The sequence below is a fragment of the Linepithema humile genome, chromosome 4, assembly GCF_040581485.1.
Source record: "Linepithema humile isolate Giens D197 chromosome 4, Lhum_UNIL_v1.0, whole genome shotgun sequence".
In the NCBI taxonomy this organism is placed as follows: domain Eukaryota; kingdom Metazoa; phylum Arthropoda; class Insecta; order Hymenoptera; family Formicidae; genus Linepithema; species Linepithema humile.
The window spans coordinates 25,032,710-25,045,033 of NC_090131.1; the positions used below are offsets into that span (position 1 = coordinate 25,032,710).

General features: G+C 33.3%; 1 protein-coding gene across 4 annotated transcripts in view; it reads left to right on the plus strand.

Annotated features, from left to right (window-relative positions):
• The window catches only part of Oamb (Octopamine receptor in mushroom bodies), a 115,017-nt gene that overhangs the window by 26,670 nt on the left and 76,023 nt on the right, over nucleotides 1-12,324 (plus strand). For all 4 annotated transcript variants that reach the window (XM_012367658.2, XM_012367659.2, XM_012367653.2 and 1 more), the window contains exons 2-3: nucleotides 858-935; nucleotides 11,475-11,507. The gene's annotated coding sequence lies outside the window, so the exon portion shown is untranslated. The remainder of the gene's footprint in view (nucleotides 1-857; nucleotides 936-11,474; nucleotides 11,508-12,324) is intronic.

Sequence of the window (12,324 nt, forward strand, 5' to 3'; positions counted from 1 at the left end):
GACTCGCGGCTGGCTAGTCTCGCAGTGGTAGTGGAAAGTCCTTGGTATGCCACATGAACACCCTGAATATTGGTTACGTACGTGCCTGACCTACCGCAACCAGCTGGATATGTCACTTCCGGATGCACGGCGATTTCATTGCACCGCCTCCCTGTGAAATCCGACGAGCTCTCTCTCTTTCTTTCCTCACCTCGTCTTTGTTCCTGTCTTCGGTTCTAACGGAGACGTTTCTGTTACACGAATCAGTCGCCGTTGACGTAGATTAGTAGCAGAAAATTGATATTAAATTATCTTCCTTCGCGCGCTAATAAGATCATAAAATTAAGCCAAATTATCGTCGCTGCAGAATTATTGAAATGACATCACACGCGAGATATCATCGAGTGTATTTTATATAACTTACAAAAATTTATATTCAATTTATCTTTAATTATTTTTTTATTAAAGATTAAATAGGAAAAATAAGAATTTGATTTTAATTATAATTTTGATCTCCAATTAAAACTTAAACGATTAAAAATTAAACCATTAAATTTTAAATTGAAGGAGAAAGATTTTTCTTCTATTTTAATATAAAGTGCATTCAATGATGTGTAATGCTTTAAAACGAAACCCCGTTAGTTAAAAGAAGCTATAAATGTAAAAATAGTGATCGAGAAAAATTTGCTTTCAGACCGTTTATTAATTCGTTTTTCCTCCTTTTGAGGAGAATAAATTTTCCGAGATAGTAGCTCTTCTCTCTTTTGTAGTTGACTCATATGTGCGTTATCAACGAAGTGCGCGGAAACTTCCATTAAACCTTGAGAGGTCGAAATGAAATAAAAGCGCGTTTTCACATAGTACTCTTCTTTTTTCAGGATCCTTGTGAAGTACGCTGCGCAAGTCAGCAGGGTTGCGAGAAGGGGACGAGAGGAGGATTCACCGTAGCGAATCACGTGAGTACATTATCCAAGTGAACAGGCCTGTTATCGAACCGTTATCTCCGTCAAGGCGCTTTTTTCGCCGCGATTCTCGAGACAATTCTCCCGTTCCACACCATTGTTTTCTTTTCTCTTTTTTTAACGCAACATCAAACATTAGTTTCGATTACAGTCAGTTTGTGTTACACGCGATGATGATAACACCGAATTGATTGATTCTACCGATCGGTTTTGCCGCTCCGCGCTTGTACATTATTTTTGGCCGCTTTTGTTCAAGCGTGTGTTATATACAGCGGATATCGCCGCCTTGACGATTGCTTCGCGTGCCCCACTCCGCTTAAATTCGATAATTTTTAGTCGCCCAGTAGCTCTAATGCATATTGACGTTCTCATTATCGCGTTTCGCGAACGACCTCGTTCTAGCCATAGCGTAATTTTAAATTCCAAAATAATTTTAAGCTTCACCAGACGAATTTTTGTTTGTCGATTCTCCGAATAGTTTGCAATCTTTTTTTACGGGAATTTGTTTAGGGAGAGGTCTGTCTGTCGCAATTTTTTCCATTCTTAGCAAATGATAACATGAATATCATTTTTAGTTTTATATAAATGATGGCGCTTTCGCGTTCGGCCGTCTCTCCAGCATCCCCTTAAAGTAGAGTTCTGTGAAAGTAAAGCGCGCTTTAAAATTATGTAAAAGATAAGATTTCACTGTCTATATAGGTTTTCATGAATGTTTGTTGTATTTATCGTATAGTATTTATTGCATATTTATGCTATAGTTTGGAAGTTTAATTCTCTGTCTAATTGTAAATGATAAATTATTACGAAATAATAAATTACATTGCATAATATTCCTCTCTTGACTAGCTAAGAGAAAGTGGAGAGTCTGAACTAGTTACAAGCTTTACAAAGGAAAATTAGCAGCTGAGAGTCAACCTGCATAGCGCATTATCTAACGAATAGGTGTTTAGATGACTTGCGCGAGATATCGGGGTGGCGTTAATAATTTATTACACTTCTCTCTGATTTTCTCTGTACGTTTACATCACGTCCGTTCTAAGTTGTAACAGAGTAGTTTGCGGCACCGAATGCTTATTAAATCCTTTGGAACTTTGGTTAAAACGCAAAGTGGCGCGTTTCTAGAATATGTACTACTTTAAAACTTGCATAATATTCTACCATATACGCGTACATATATATGTTGAGATAGCAGTGTTGCACGACCACAATTCTAATGTTACGCTGGTTTGTCATGTGGCTGGCTGTGGCTGGTTGTTGAAAATGTGAATAATATCACTTGTGTGAAATGCGTGGTTTTCTGCAGTGCAAAACTGTTCGGAATGAATAAACATATCGCATGCGTAACGCGGTTTGGTTTTACAACATAATTCTTTTATGTCCATTTAAGCTTCTAGTAAAAATAAAAGCCTTTAACTATCGAATTGTTTTAACGAGGACGGCTGTGATATTATGTACAACAGATATTTAAAGTTTTTTATTTTGTCACATTCTGAGCGAATTATACATTGTATTTATATGGATTTCTCTACTTGCGCGCATTAATCATATTATACGAATCGGATTTGACTTGTTTAAAAATATAAAAAGCAATCGGGTGTTTCTAGTGCCTTTCTATTGAGTTATTAAATAATTATGGTGATCAATATTACATTAATTTGGTAAACGTAAACATCAAGCAAAATTTTTTTTTAATCTGTAATTAATCTCTATTAATCGTATAAAATTTACTTAATTTCCTGTTAATTAGATCCGCATTTTGACCCAACATTTAATATTTGCTAAAGAGAAATTTATTTATAATTCACTAATTTGTTAACAATTTTGAAAATGGAATATGCTTCGTGCGTGAATTTAATTATATATTTTTTGCAATATAATGTAATTCCACCTCAGACATGAAATAATTTGTCATGAATAAATATGGATGACTGAGCTGGAAAGCTGGACTATGATAAAATTAGTGCAATTTGTATGTATATTATATTGATAATAAAATGAGAGAGAGAGAGAGAGAGAGAGAGAGAGAGTAGCATATAGATGAAAAACTTTGATACACATTTATAAGTAGCAAGTTAAGGTGGCATCAGCTTTTTTTTGTGAGTTTGCTCATAGAAAGAGATAAATTACTTTTTCGGCCATCGTCCATCATAGTCGTTGAATTAGCGATGCCATCGCGTATTTTATTTTTCCTCTCTTGATGATACTTCTACCGAAAAAGTATCCATACAACCAGAGAGAAGCCTGAGAGCGGCTATCACGGCATTTTTCATGAGATGTTCACCGATCCTTATTCAGTACCGCTATCTGCATCCATTTACGCTGTCGATAAATGACACTGCTATTTAATATACGTTCACACTACATCAACAAATTGTGAATTAGAAATATGTTAGAAATATGATTTAATTATAATATATTTTTCCACTCTCTGAAATGCTTGCAGATATTTTGTCATCGTTAAATAGATTAGAAAAGATTATGATAAAATTAGCGCATTGCAAGAAAAAATGCGAGACAAATACAAAAAAAATATAAACAATAAATTCAAAATTTTAATCAATTAATTTATGAAAAAATTTAGACAAATAATATAAATTTAGCCACTCTCACATCTGTTTTTGGCAATTGATTGCGAAACGCACTAGAGACATAAATCTCGAAAATTTTGGGTGCTTATTCTCATATACGTTTCGCGTACGTGATAATTTCGGGATCGCTAAATCATAATTGAGAGCACGGAAGGAGTCATAATATTTAGATAAAGCCGCCAATCTCTCTCGAGAGCAATTTGTATTTTCATCATATTTATTCAAGGAGTTTATCGCATCTTTATGCAAGAGTGAAAATATGAAAAGTAAAAATTTTCCGCGGATTTAGTGGAATTCTCATTGCGGCGTGAAATGATAATATCTAATTCGGTGAAATCGAAACGACGTGAGGTGAGGAAGTTATTTAAGTTATCCACTCGTAAAGTACGCAAGTTTATTGCGTGAAAATAGAATATCTTTTAATATACAATCCGTTTAAACTGCACGAAGTATCACGCTAGGCAATATACTAGCTCGACAATCGCGTATTTGAGTTTTTTACGATCCACTCGAGCTTAGACGAGGAATCGACTATTTCAGGCATCATGAATTTATCGTGCATGGGATTTATAATATATTAGATGGCCACAATTCCTGGAAACGGGGGTATGAATTTTATAACATTGACGAGAATCGATTCAAAATTATTATGGAAAACTAGTCACGTAATATCCATTTTTGCCTTAATAACGGTGTGATTTTTATCATAAATTGCACTTTTCTATTTTTGATGATATCGTCAATGGAAATATTCAACAAGAATCTTCTGATTAAAATTCTTTTTATTAAAATGAAGTTTGATCAATTAAATGCAATTTCTTCTTGCAAACTTTTTCGCGCCAGTTTATTTTATTTTCTTGCGAATTAACGTTCGCTCACAATGGTTGATTTAAAATGTCCGCATTAGTAGTTTTCAAAGTAACCGTACGATTATTTCTTATAATGAGTAAGTTCTTTGTACGCGAGGAAGGAAAACTGGATTTTTACATGGGTGCTTTCATTATTACGCCGCCGGCAGTAACGCGAAAGAATTATCTGCCTTTATCGCCGTTTGTTTCAATGCACGATGCAAGCTATCGGTATCTTCGCTTTAATAAGATACGTCATGAAATTCAGCGTTAACATTTAACTTAAAATTCTTTTGAACTTACAAGCTTGCTTTTCTTCCTGTTAAGTGTATTTGTATTCCGAAGTAATTTAATCCTTAAAAAGTAATTGTGCTGTCATTTTAATTCGACGTTTTCAGTGATAAACGAGAAATTAAATTGATAATAGTTTATCTATTTGTGCGAGTTGTTTCTTCAACATTGACAAGCAACGTTTGCTTTCATTTCCTTTCATTTTCCCTCGTTCCTCACAATTTTTAATTTACCGCCGTCAGTTAGTTTTCTTTTAATCCACATTATTGTTTACAAGATCGAGTACGACGTTTGTTTCCTCTCTATAATTACAGTACGTAAGTTATAGAACTCATCCTGGCGCAAATAGACTTTTCTGTCTTCTTCTTTTCTCTTTTCTTTAACTTTATCTCGATCCTGCACTCTTATCTCGGATTATTTTCTTACCGCACATTGTCTCATCGCATTTGTCTTTCTCTTATCTCTGCTTTATATATCGCGTGAAGAGTGTTTTATCCAACGACTCAGCCGTAGATTACGGTATAAATTTTATTTACTTTGACTGTCGTTATCCGTCGTCATCTTTTTTTTCTTTCAAACAACTCAGCCATAGATTACGGTATAAATTTTAGTTTGATTGCCGTTATCCACCCCGTTATCTCTTGGTCATTATCGTGTCTAATATGCGAGCTTTCCGTGTACTCGTACCGGGCGCTGCATCCATCCACGCATACCGGCATGTTGACATTCTCGTCGGCCCGTGTACTACGTGCGAGCTGCGATAGCTATATACACGGGATGCACCTTGGGAAGCACCCGCGGTGCTCGCTACATATGCCGCGAGTTCTACGGTACTCAAGACGTACCATTCGATTTCCCATCTGCGACGATCTGCGTTACATGATTTCCCGCGTTCCTGTGCTTTCGACTCTTAACCCCGAGAACGTGAATACTTCACGACGGTATAAACGCGTCCTCTGCCTTTTCGCATGCGCAAAGTGGAAATTGCACTCCGGTTAAGTGCCAAGAGTAATATTTATTTTGAAACGTAGAAAAGAAGAGAACGAAGGGGCTCCATTTTAACGAAGAGGCGAGAAACTTTTGTTACACAACTTTCGCAAATCCATGATGATAATCAATCGCGAATCTCGTGGCGTTTAATCCATAAATATATAATATAATTTGCGTGATCTACTTTAATTATTAAGCCGTGTTTAAAGTGGACTTTACAAATTACAAACTTAATCCGTTCCTGCTCCGAACGTCTCAAATTATACTCGCTTTCTAGAAAGTTTTCCGCGAATAGAGAAATGCGCTCTGAATTCATGACAAATAATAAGGATACCTCGTCTCATTCGTGCTTAGCGCGTCGAGCTTTCCACACCGAGACAACGTTTCGACATTACCGCGATTATTCTGCTGTTCTTCCCTTTCTTTTTTTTCCTTTTCTTTTCACCGACGGAATAGCATTTCATTTATCTCTCTCGCTCGATGAAACATTCTGTTCTCGAGTTCCGAGGCGCATTAATTTCATCCAGCCGCATCGGCGTCACATTGTTAGGACGAAACAAGGAATTCGTGCTTCCCGCTCCTTTTAACAGTCAGCGTATCGCGACCGGCTTTCTCGCTGCATCGCGACGCGCCCGTAATTTCGGTTGCGCTCTGCCGTCGAATCTCTATTCTCGCTGAAGCAAAAGCGAGCAATAAATCCCCACCGGTCTTCTTACATCGCGTAGTAACGCGTATTTATGGGCGGTACGGGATTAGAGCGCGTTTCTCTCGTTGCGTTTTCTCCGCGCGATAAGAGCCCCGCATTTTCCCTCCCTCCTTCCATCCCCATGCCGCGAGAACGCAGTAAATTCTTTGTGCCTTCATCCCAAGGCTCGAATTTCACGAAGAACTCTGCCCGGAGGGATCATCCCTCGTCCGTGAGTTCGCATCAGATGAATGTGCTCGCTCGCTCGCTGCAATATCCCCATCTGCTTAGGCGACGGAACGGAGATAAGCCGATGTTTCCAGTTCCCCGTGTCTTAAAGGAAGTATCTCGCGTCGAGAAGGAAGTTATGATGAAATGCTTCGAGATCTACGCCGACAGACGGGTATATCATCTACGACTGACACAGGGTGTCCCGCGCTTCTTTTAATTTAAAGTTTGATTACTGAGATATCAAGCGTTGAAAACAATTCTGAAAAAAATAATGTATTATCTAAATTTTTTTCATAAAAATTATTTTAAAAATTTACAAAAAAAAAACGAAGGGAAAAAAGTGAAATAAGTCAAAGTATCTCTAGTTGAAAAGAAATACGTTTGATCTAGCACACCTTGTGCAATATTCTCGATCTTCTCTCCCACGTTTTGAATCGACTGCGTGGGTGTTTCAGTCGTCACTCCGTAGGCACGTCCTATTTCTTCATTAACAAGTGAACCGTGTTAATGACTTCTATATATTTGCGATCCACTGACCGGAACATGTAAGAATTGTAGCATGAAGGATATATAAATGATTTTATTAGTGTGACGAAATTGTCACACTATTTCTTGATTAATGTAAAAACTTTTTCCATTTCTTAAGGCAATATTGATTTTTTTCATTTCTCGAGACAATATCGCGAAATACTCGAATAGCAAGAGATCAAAGTTTTCTGGTACACGTCTGTGTTATTTCCAATATTAGAATTCTGCAAAGTGAATATAACAAATTTAAATATAAGTATGTTGGTGACAATAGAAAACGTGAACGATATTTTAGAAAGATAGTCCGTTGCATAAGGATTTTTATGTTGGACTTAGGAACGGCCATTTGAGGTAATATAGGTTGAGATTTGGTTAATGTCGTCCTCTCTTTAATGTTGCAATGCAAAAACACGACTTTTCCGGGCACGGCATTAGGATTATCACAATATGAGAAAAGAACTCGGCATTATTCTCATACATTTTCATATGGAATCCACGCTGATCTCTTTTGCCTATTTATATTGTACAAATACTGATCAAATCATTTGACATTTGTTAAAACTTTTTTTAGTTTGTTGTTACATTCAAAATAAAATATTTTTTATGAAGTTAGTATTATACACAGCGATCCACGGATCTGGGCCGAGCTGTAGTACTTGTTCTGTTGAAAAAAATGATAGAGGAAAAAGTTAAATGGAAACATGAAACATAACATGACATGAAAAATTTTTCTATAAACTTATTTTTTTCGCAAGTGCAACAATGTATCAGAAAAATGCAATTGCACTTTTTTTTTAATGGACATATATATTTTTTTTGCCTAAATAGGTTTCTGAATAATCTTTGCATAAAGGTATTAGGGTAAAAAACTCGAAAAATTAATATTTTATGAGATATTTGACATTTTTGAGTAAGGTATATGCTTTATTATACCCTGTATATTATCTAAATTTCTGTATCAATAAATTTTTATACTAGATATATGTTATACTAAATTGAACATGAAATATATTGTCAGTCAAATGTCGAATCATATACTGCGTCAAAATATAATTGGCAAATCTTCTTTTCGTCACATACATTTGACTCAGAATAAAGCCGTATTTTTTTAAGTGAACAATTTTCTTTCTGGTATGGTGACAACACGAATTTATTGCGTTTTTCACGTCATTTGCGGTATCATGTGTCAAAAACTGCAAATTGCGAGTGTCACATGATGTTCTTTGAAAAGAATTAACTGCCTGTCTCTCTCATTACACTCCACAGTTTCCGCTTTTTTTACTTTATCATCAGTTTTTTTCCATTTATCGCATATCACATCTCGTCCGCTACTTTCCTGCGAAAAAAAAGATCGATGATATTATGTGATATAAATAACGTCAGTAAATTGTGTCCTGTTCATTTTTCATTTGACATGTTTTCAGGATTCGTGAAATTATTTTGCATCATCGTTGTTTTGTTATATATATATATTTTTTTTTTTATAGCATATTTAATCAATAATTAACATACACATATTTTGTCTTTCAACAAAATAATTGATAGGTGTTAATAAATAGATGTTAGAATTGATTAATTTTGAAACTTTTGATTTTAGAAAAAATCTCGATAAATCAGTTGTTTTTTTATGCGGTTCTTATTATTATATATTGTGTCGAAATAATATATTTGTTTTATATAAGCACACAGTTTATATATATCATTTTATCGATTTAATACATGCGTACACACGATACAGGACCTTTGAACCTTCCCACAATTCGGTTTGGAAATTTGCACGAAGAGACACTCGAGAAATTCGAGTCGCCGCGAAAATTAATCTCGACCACGTAGCGTCGCCGCCGTTAGGATGTAACACGATAATCCCTTCACACGTTCTCGGATTTGTGGAATTAAGTCGATGTTCTCATTTTCCGCGCCTTTGAGTAATGAAAGGGTACACTTGAGACATCTCGCTAAGCTTAAGCTGACAATTTGTACATTCTCCTTTAAAAAATTGCTCAAAGCTTAATCGTTTATCTTTTTCATTAGAGTTGATTAATCATCAATATTTTTTATTGTATTATAACCAATTTAAACTCCTGCGATTATCAGATTATCTTTAGAAATGCCTTGATAATGCCGATAGTTCTGTGTTTCATGCTGTCAGCATTTAAAAATCGTAATTATTTTTTATTCTAATTATATAAAAAAATTGATAGAAATGCTCAATTATTTTTTTTTCTGGCATATATAAAGTATATTAAAATTTATTTACAAATGTCAAGATAATTATTCCTTTTTTAATATATGTACAAAATAAACAAATATTGCTAGTTTCAACTTTTAATTAATGTAAATAGTTTTAGAGATAATATAAAACCACTTGTTGATAATTTTACATAAAGAGTGAATATTTTCGAGACTGTTTGCAAGAAGTTATATTATTTACATCTTAAATAACAAACTTTTATATTATTTTTTTATAAGTTTTATTGTAACAATTAATGCTCGGAAATTTTTGATAGTCGAGCAGTTCGGGTAGTTTGGATCTCAAAATCGTCAAACAGTTCGGATCCTTTAAGCTAACTCTTTAAGCTACAAGGATGCTTTAAACTGTTCGAACTAATTTTAGAACTGAAAATTAAAAAATTGTTATAAGTTGTTATAGTTTAAACATAATACTTATAAAATGCGTAAAAATGTATATGTATGAGTTAAACACAGAGTTCATTTTTTGAACAAATTAATTTATTTAAAAAGTCACACAATTTTCAGAACATTTTTTACAAAATATTTAACTAATAATTAAATTTTTTAATATTTATGTAAAAAATTAATTTATTTAAAAAGTCACACAATTTTCAAAACATTTTTTACAAAATATTTAACTAATAATTTAATTTTTTACATAAATATTAAAAATAATCGTAAATCATAAACATGTAATAAATATTTCATGTTTACAAATTAAATAGTATAAGTATTTTAATAAATATTCAAAGTATTTTTAAATAATTTATTTTGTATACGTTATACCACATAACAATACGAAATGCCGCGTGACCACTGCAAAAATAAACGATTAATATTGCACAAGCAACAAATAATAAATAAATGATAAATTATTTACTTTAAAATTGCTCTGCCGGTGCGCAATGGTCTCCGGATCTCTTCCTCTTTTTAATGTTTCATCGATGGCTGTTTTTTCATGGCATTTATAATATCGCGCGATATTGCGTGTACAACACAATCATTTATTGTTATATTATTCCTCTTTCGGACACGAACTTTATTATATTATGACAAAGGAAAAAGTAAGCAAGCAAGCGACAGAGGGAAATTGAAATTTGCGCAGTTAATTTTGCGTAGCATTCGTCGCGATTATATTAAACCCAAAATATTTTTGTAAGCTTCCGCGCTTTCCGGATATGAAAAATAAAATATATTTGCATTTTAAAGCGTCGGATGATTATCTTATATACAAACGAATAAAATATACAATTTACAATTGAAGATTATACAAATATTTACGTGGAATAAAATATCTGAATTTTGTTTCGCGCAAAAATATATATAAGTTTTAATTGTAAAATATATATTTCAGACGTTTGTTAAAATTTAAACGCTTTAGAACACAAATTTATTTTATTTTTTTAATCCGGAAAGCGCGAAAGCTTACGAAAATATTTTGGATCTAACATATTAGCCACGGCAGATGGTACACAATATTAATTTTTGATTTTCTTCTGCTGTTTGCTAGCTTTTTCAGGATATCTCCGTGTAATTTCGTATTTTTTTTCGAGTTTATTCTTTATTCTAATGTGACAAAGTTCGCGTCGCGAAAATGATTAATATCGGTTAATGTTGCGCGTTAATTATCGCGCGCTTGTAATTGTTCTCGCGAATGAAAAGCCATCGATGGACTATTAAGAGGAGGCCCAGGGAGCGTCGGGCACCAACTTCAAGGTAATTATTATTTTAAAGCACACAATGGAAAAAAAGGTTCATTATTATTTTAAAACATTTAGTATATCTATATTGTATTTTATTATTTGCATAGAATTATTTAGTGATTATACAAACAATAAATTAATATTGTATAGATCAATTTACACTTTGCAGCTTGCATTTAATTTTATATGCATTTAGTTTAAATATTAAAATTTTGAAATTATTTATAACAATATTTATTGAATATTAATTAAAACTTTTAAATAATTATTTATACAATTATTATACATAATTATGTTTTAATTAAAATAGGAATAATTAAATAATATGTAATGATCAGCATACATAAAATATATGATAATTTATAATAATTAAAATATATATATATTATATTTATATAAAATATTTATAAAATCAAAATATATTTTAATTTTTCTAGGTGAGAACGCATTCAACTAGACTACAACGATTGGTGAGTGAATTTATTCATTTATTAATTGCGCAAAATACTGATATTTTTTTTGTACATATAATTGTGATAACACATATTCACAATTACATACTTTCAAATCTGACTTGAACGAATGACTTTCTCTCTTTGACGTTTATGTAAAACCACCTGTTGATAATTTTATATATGTAGCGCATATTTTTGCCTTTGAAGGCTCTATATTTTTTACAAAAATAAACTGACACGTTCTAAGAATATTAATAATATAATATATACGTAATCGACGTACAATCGACATACATTATTGAAAAATATCAAAGTACATGTTATAAATACAAAATCAAAACTAATTAATCGAAAAGTAATTTAGTGAAATATTAGTCCTTTCCAATATGAAAACTGACGTACAATTTAATGTACTGATTTTTTTGTGTTGTAATAATTCTTTCTTTTTTTTTCTTTAAAGTGCGAGCATACGTTTTTATTTTAATATAGAAAATGCGAAAGAATAGATTTAATATTGGTTGTCTAACTGCTCACACACAATTGGCAAGGCATTTATTTTCATTTACAAAGGATTTTCCGACTCATGTTGTTTGGACGCCTTTCTATTTGTGTTGGGAAAACGTGTTGCGAATTAGCGATTTTATTTCGCTGTGCAGCCGGGCGAGTGGTTGCCAGAATTTCGCAAAGCGAGCTTGATACGGCGGTGCCCGATAAATTCGCGATGGCTCGCTCGGTCTTTTATCCGCACATGCTTCGGGACACGAATAAATGCCGATTCAGCGAAAAGTCTGACATAATGCTATGGAAGATGATGCAAGCGCGCACTCGATGC